The sequence below is a fragment of the Populus nigra genome, chromosome 14 (assembly GCF_951802175.1).
Source record: "Populus nigra chromosome 14, ddPopNigr1.1, whole genome shotgun sequence".
Classification (NCBI taxonomy): Eukaryota; Viridiplantae; Streptophyta; class Magnoliopsida; order Malpighiales; family Salicaceae; genus Populus; species Populus nigra.
The window spans coordinates 6,534,611-6,542,858 of NC_084865.1; the positions used below are offsets into that span (position 1 = coordinate 6,534,611).

The 8,248-nt window shown below is 30.2% G+C and overlaps 1 pseudogene; it reads left to right on the forward strand.

The window, feature by feature from the left end:
* The first annotated feature begins 254 nt into the window (after positions 1–254).
* LOC133673334 (alanine--tRNA ligase-like) lies at positions 255–3,937 on the forward strand (annotated as a pseudogene).
* The last annotated feature ends 4,311 nt before the right edge of the window (positions 3,938–8,248 follow it).

The window sequence follows — 8,248 nt, forward strand, 5'->3', positions numbered from 1 at the left end:
GATATCTATCATATTCTTAGAGAATTATGCAATCGTATTAGAATGACCAAGTCAATCCCTTCCAAGGTAAATTATGCAATCGCACTAGGGAGCCCGTGGTGATCCCTTCCAATGTAAAATGTACAACGCACTAGGAAGACTAAGTTAATCTCATCCTTGAAAGGTTGTGGTGTATATTCCTTCATTAAAGAGTTATACAATCGCACTAGGGTGAGTAAGTCAATCTCTTCCAAGGTAAATTATGTAATGAAACCATGGTAATCCTTTCTAAGGTAAATTATACAATCATACTAGAGAAACCAAGTCAATATCATCATTGGAAGGTTGTGGGTGGAAGCTTATGAGACTTCAAGCCTACTAAGAGCCAGGAAGAACATACTTACAATGAGTAATGTCACATTTTATCTATCATTAAAGCTCTTATGTCCTAATAATACTTTTTGGCGTGTTCAAGTTGCCATAAAAATTAAAGTTTTTTATTCTCAGGGGCAATAAGGCAACATTGTTATTGATTAAACATTTGGTATGAACAAGAGATTTTTTTCTTTATCTTTGGTAGCTTTTAAATTTTAGGCTTGGCTACATTCCCTACCTGTAAGAAACCAATAGTATCACTAATAAACTAAAAGTTTTAAAGTGTTTTAAAGTGCAGATACAACATATATCAATATGAGAGTATTGTTGAATTTACTTTAACATTGCATCGATTTCTTCTTAGTCTTTAGCTATCGATGTGTTCCCATTTTCTTCTTTTCATGCTTTTATTGGTGATACTACCTTTTTCAAAGGAACCTGGATTATTTCTTTGCAATTCCACATGTCTATTTAAAAACTTTAATTGCTCTTCATCTTATTTTTAGGGTATTGAGAAATTTAAAAAGGTTGCTCAAGAGGTTCAAGGAAAGGTGTCGAGTGGACAGGCAAGTACTTGTCTATATAATTCTTATTTGTGAACTTTCATTATTTTATATGAAACTATTTTACATGTTTTCTCTTCAACTTAGTTGATCTGTTTGTTGCAGGATGCAATTGTCTTATGGGACATATATGGCTTCTCATTATATTTGACTCAGGTACATTCTGGACTTCGTTATTTTATTTTGCATGTTCTCATATGTGCATGCATCCTAATTATTCTGTTATACCAGCTGATGATAGAGGAAGAGGATTGCAGGTTGACGTTGAAGGTTTCAATAATATGATGGATGAGGCAAGGGAAAGATCAAGGAATGCCCAAGATAAGGTATTGTATTCTCTATTTGTAAATTCATTGTTAATTTATTACTATTACTCGGATGAGCTGTTCGGGTTAAGGCCTTCACAACAAGAGAAGGAAAAAAATGAACGGAATAAGCATCGTGGAGCTACAAAGTAAATCTAAATGCAAAAAAGTTTAAATTTGTGTAAAGAAAAAGTCATTTGCACCGTCCTTTTTTCTACTAATATCATTCTTTTGCAGCAAGCTGGTGGTGCTATTGTCATTGATGTCGATGCTACATCAGCATTACATAAGAAGGGTATTTCTGCAACAGATGATTCCTTCAAATTTATTCGGTTTGAGGTTAGCGCATGAGATTTTTGTTTGTTACAAGATTTTGTTTCTAGTGATTTTGAGTTAGATTCAGTTTATGTAAAAATCAAGCTGTAAAACTCTTCAATTTACTTTGCCTGAATTTGTGTCACCTATGTTTTTTCCAGGACCATGAAAGTGAAATAAAGGCTATCTACACTAGTTTTGAGTTCTGGGAAAGTGCCTTTGGCGTTGGAGGTAGTATTGTTTTGGAGCCTACTAGTTTCTATGCTGAACAAGGTGGAAACTTAATTGGAAAATGCCATGGATTTTATTTTTTTTTATGTTTCAGAATACTGATTTTTTCTTACTATCAGATATCAGATTCATAGTCTTAGAGAATGATATATGAACTGCTTATCATGATAGTATTGTAGTGCATGTTTCCTTTTTAATCTTTTTTGTTTTGTTAAACTCAATCTTATGAGTCTTAATTTTTTAGTTCTAGATTTTTTATACTGGAGTAATTGAAGGCCCTTTTGGTTCATTCCAAGTTTGCGATGTCCAAATTTTATTCTTCATATTGATTCTCTTACTAGAGAAAGTGGCAGATTTTCTATGGGTGACAAAGTTATATGCAAGGTATAACTGGCAATATATGTTTCTTTTTTACAAATTATTTTGTGATTTCCTTCTATTTGTGAAAATTTTCACTTCTCCTAATGATATTGTGCAGGTTAATTATTATAGGCGTAAACTCATTACCCCCAATCATACCTGTACACACATGTTGAACTTTGCTCTCAGGATACGCTCTAAAGGCCCTTTATCCTTGAATCTATTTATTATTTATCTTGTGGGGTGAAAAACTATGGTTTTCTAAATGTTCTATGTAACATGAAATCAGGAAGTGCTTGGCAATCATGTTAACCAGGAGGGATCAGTTGTTCCTGAAAAACTAAGATTTGATTTTTGTCATGGTAAGTTTTATTAGAGGATATCTAATGCTAAAAGGTTTGTTCAATGTGCTTGTTTCTATTTATGAAGTTTTTTTAAAATGTTATTAGAATTTGTATAGGTAAACTAGTGGATCCTGAACTTTTAAAAAAGATTAAATCAATTGTGAATGGGCAAATTAAAGATGAATTAGATGTATTTGCAAAGGAAGCAACCTTTACTGAAGCCAAGCAAATCAACAACTTGCAAGCTGTTTTTGGAGAAGTGAGCTTTATAGCTTTATTTGCTCTTTACTAAAGATGTTTTTGCTTGTTTTCTTCAATCTCTCTCTCTCTCTCTCTCTCTCTCTCTCTCACAGGTCCATCCTGATCCTGTTAGAGCCATTTCAATTGGTCGAAAAATTGAGGACCTCCTAGCTAATCCAGAAAATAAAAAATAGTTATCAGTTTCAGCAGAACTCTATGGAGGTTAATGTTGATCCTACTTATAACAAATACGCGAGAAGCCAAGGCATTTGCTCTTTTATATGAGGAGGGAATTGCGAAAGGAATTCAAAGGATAACTGCTGTCACAACTGACTATGCTTTTAAAGCAATGGAATTGGCACACTCACTTGAGTTGGAAGTTAATGAGACATCTAAGATGGATGAAAGCTTGCTGGAAAAGATCCTTTTCAAAAACTTTTTCAGTCATTTACTTTGTTTTGTTTTGTTTTGCATTGGCTTAATTTATATTGCTTTAGAAATGGTAGGATTATGCTTTTATCCAACCTGAGACCAGTCTTTGGAAATGATGTAAATGGACATTTGCTCTGGATGTCTGTTTACTTTCAATAGAGACTCTAAGTTTCATGTTTCAACAAATTGACTGCTTTTATTTCTAGTTAAATCTTTTTGGATGTGGCTTCTGATAAGTAGATAAGAATAGCATGCAGGTTTATATTAATCATGGATTATGAACACCTTTCAAGTTTTAAATTTTATATTTGCTGGTCATTAAATATCTATTTATTTATTTATTTATTCTTTTCATTTAACAGAAAATAGCTTCTCTAAAAACTCGGGTGGACTCGGCACTTATTCCTGCAGCCAAAAAAGCTCATATTGGGGCCATGATTTTAGTACTGCAGGTATTATAGCCAAGCTATAGTGCTAAAAGTATTCCTTTTGGTAAACGAGTTTTCTATTCCTTGTTTGTTCTTGTGGTTTCCTTGTTTATGTTTTGTATTTCACATATGGTGCTAGCTTATTCTAAAATAGTTTTCTGCATCAAAATCAAGTGAGGAAAGCACAAAAGAAAATTGCTGAAGAGAATATTCAGAAGGCTGTCAAGTTTACAGTTGAGATAGCTGAAGTTGCTTCTTCATATGGGAAAGGCTTCTGCATCTTTCATGTTGATGTTGGTCTGGATGCAGCTGTTTTGAAAGTCTTGGAGCACAAGGTTGTTAGTCTTTTCCGGTTCTTTATGTAGTACAGTTTCCATTGATTTTCCTTTAAAGCCTGGATTATTAACACTTTAAAGCCTTTTAACAGTTATTAAATTTTCAAAATCTTACGGGAATATCAAACTGAGTAACAATTATTTAAAGATTTTTCCATGGTTTAAGATGACTGAATTACTTTGTGGGTCATGGAAATATATGTGACATGGTATTTTGTGTGCATAGAAAATAGAGCAAAACCATTTGAATTTTGATGTCTAGCTACTTGTCTAACAGGGATGAAAGTTGTGTTGTTTCTTCTCTGATACCAGTTAACAAACTTGGGCAAGTCATTGTTGAAATAAAAACGGAAAAAATGATTATACAGTTGCTGCTACAAGCAACTAGGTGATCAAAAGCAATGAATTGCAGATAGTTACTACAACATGACTTCTCATCATGAACTGTTAATTTATAGGAGGTGCTGTTAATTTTTACAATCGTTTACCTTTTGCTTTCTTTTAAAAAATTCTTGCACCTTATAATGGTTAACCTGTGTTGGTAACAGAAGATGAAGTCATATTATTCCAAGTAATTCAATCTTCTCCCAACACATTCTTTCCCATAAGATGAATCTGTAACTTCCAATCTCTATTTTTGTTTTTCTTTCTTTCTTTTTGTTTTTATTTTTGAAAGGGCTTCAGTTTTTCGAAGTTAGGGTGTGGACTATCTGTTTGCTATGAATAGACATGTTCATGGGCTGAACTACTCCGATGGACTAGTTTGAGCTTGAGGATTATTTGTTGTCCTTGGAAATGGGTTTTCAGTTAACTGGGCTTGGACCAGCCTGGCAAGTAATAGGGTCAGATTTGAGCTCATCACTCTTATACCTGCCAAGCTTGCCCAGCAGAATCAGTGAGGTAATATTATAATAAAAGTTAAACGGTACGGGAAAATTATTGTAAATTAAGAGATATTTCACTATGGATTGTAATAGTAGTTTCACTTTTAATTTTTCATCTTTTCGTAAGCGGATAAACGTTTCTTTGGCTTTCTTCCACAATGACAAACATGTTTTCTCAATTTCCAAGCACAAGCAAATAACGAATTTAGCCTCAGAAAAGACAAAAAACAAAAAAAAAGATTTGCTTTTGGGGGTATTTTAGTATTTTTTACATGGATATTTTGTGTAATTAAGAGGATCATGGGGGTGTCTTAGTATTTTCATGTTGTATTTTGTATTTTTAAATCAAAAAGTTGTCGGAGCATGTTTCACACACCTCAGCGAGTGGGTGGTGCCTGCGCCATTAAGGAGACACGTGAGACACTTCCCGGTGGCCAAATCTACCCATCCTTCGTATCACTAGATGCACAGTCATGCCCTCTTCTACATGGAACGACACGTGTAGATATATCATGGTTGGATTGATGCTGATGATCAATTGTTTGAGATCTTTCTTTCTTTTCTGTCTCCTGACAACACTATTGTCATCTCTTTATTTGTTGTTTGCCTGGGTCTGGCAATCATGTGTTATGTCAGACGCAGGCGTTGGTTATGCATGATTGCAATATCCAGGCGCGGGTTTGGCATGACTACCACATCCAAGATACTTGAATCTGACATCCTTAATACAATATTCACATTGTAATATATATATATATATATATATATATATATATATATATATACATATATATATATATATATAGTAAGTTCAACTCATCATCTAATTAATGAAAAGACTAATATTAGTAAAAATTTTGAAAAGAAAATTCTTAATTCATAAAAATTGACAAATTTATAGAATGTAGCATAAAATACAGATTACTCTTATTTTTAATTATTTTTAATTCATACACCATGTAAAACTCGAAATAATATAAATAAGCTACTTGACAATTAAACTATATAGTACTCTCATTATATTTTATTTCGATTATCAAAACTCTAAAAAACTTTAACAAAAAATATAAACATTAAAATTTGAAAATAATTATTCTACTTCAAAACTCATCAAAATAAATTGAACTCTTTATTAATTTTTTTATAGGTTATTTTTGCTACTATCTTACGTTGTTTTTACTATTTTAAACAAAAATTGATAGTTTCAAAACTTTTCTTGATTGTTGTTTAGAGCATGATAATAGTGTTTATTTCAATTCTTTTCATGAATCTGAAACTAATTTATTTATTTATTTATTTATTATTAATTTATAATCATATGGCATATAATTCAATGTTGTCCCTAATTTTTAATTAAGGGAAATTATAAATTATATTATGTGTTTCAAAAATTAAATAAATCAATTATTATCTTATAAAACAAAAGGTTAATCTGGTAAATATTAAAATTTATTTATTTATAAATAATTCTAAATAATTTAGCTACTGGTTGGGTCTGGTAAGGCTGTCAAACCCATATTGCTAGGGTCTAGAATCCTTAATAAAATATTGACATTGTAATCTATATATATATATATATATATATATATATATAAGTAAGTAAATAAATTCAACTCATCATCTTATTAATAAAAAGACCAATATTAGTAAAGCATTTGAAAAGAAAAATCTTAATTCATAAAAATTAACTATTTTATAAAATGTAGCATAAAATACAGGTTACTCTTATTTTTAATTAATACATCATGTAAAACTCTAAATAATATAAATAAGTTACTTAACAACTAAACTATATAGTATTGTCGTTATACTTTATTTTGATTATCAAAACTTTAAAAAGCTTTAAAAAATTAACAAAAAATATAAACATTAAAATTTGAAAATAATTATTCTACTTCAAAACTCATCAGAATAAATTGAACTCTTTATTAATTTTATTATAGGTTATTTTTGTTATTGTGTTTACGTTGTTTTTACTATTTTAGTATCAAAGCCTTTATTGGTTGTTGTTTAGAGTATGATAGTATTATCTACTTCAATTCTTTTCACGAATTAGAAACTAATTTATTTATTTATTTATTATTAATTTACAATCTTGTGCATATAATTCAATTTTGTCCCTAGTTTTTAATTAAGAGCAATTATAAATGATATTATGTGTTTCGAAAATTAAATAAAGCAATTATTATTTGATAAACCAAAAGGTTAATCTGTAAATATTCAAATTTATTCATTTATAAATAATTGTAAATAATTTGGTTGCTAGTTAGGTTTGGCTTGGCCACCAAATCCAAGGCTTTTAGGTCTAGCATGGCATACCAAAGAGCCTCTAAAAAATTAAAATAAAAAATAAAAATAAATAATTATGATTTCTATTTATGATACTTTAAAGATAATTTAAATATTTTTTTTAAATAGAAAATATTTATAAAAAAAATATTATTTAGTGTACTTCAAGGATAGTTTAAATGTACTTTAAAGATAGTTTAAATATTTTTTTATTAAAAAAATAATTAAAATTTGTATTTAGGATACTTCAAGAGTAGTTTAAATATTTTTTTAAGATTAATTAATATTTATGTTTAAGATACTTCAAGAATACTTTAAATATGTTTTTATAAAAAATAAAAAAATTATAAAAAATATAATTAGGCATGGCCGCTAGACCCAAGTCTATTGGATCTGGCATGGCCTTAAAATCCAAGTTTGTTGGGTTTAGCATGATTGCCAGATCTAATGCCGGCCAGACCCAAGAGATTTAAAACATTCTTTATATTCTGAATATTTTTTTATATTTAAAAAAATGTATTAACTTGTTATGAAATGCGGGATAATATACTAATGTGCATGTGTGTGTATATTCTTCATCTTTCCTTTAAAATGCGCATTCATAGCCTTGCTTACTCTACTGTTCTAATGTTGTTTGCATGTTTTGATGATGCTTCGTTTCCTCTTATTCATATATGTAAACAATGGCCTATATTTCTCAGTGATATTTGTTTGATTCTAGGACCTTATTAATTTCAATGAAAAAAATGTCAGCTTCTCTAGTCTTGGTAAAAGAATATGCCTTTGATTAAAAACTGAAGAATTTTGAGAGAAGCTCTGATACCATGAAGAATTTTGAGAGAAGTCTTTCTCTTTTCTTAATATTACCAGCAGTATGTTTGTACAATAAATAGGGAAGAGAAGCTAACCTACTGACCCTCAAAATAAGAAATAAATACTAGATAGGAAAGTATCCTACACTAAACTAGAAAGCAATAATTTAGAGAATCTGGATAGTTAATACCAGATTCTCTTTCCTAAACCATATATACTAAGATTTCTCTAAGATCCTAACTGATTTTGAGACTGATTTCCACACTCCCCCTCAAGCTGGGTTGTATATGTTATACATGCCTAGCTTGTGACTCAATTCTTCAAAATTAGTTCTTGGTAGAGCTTTGGTAAGGAT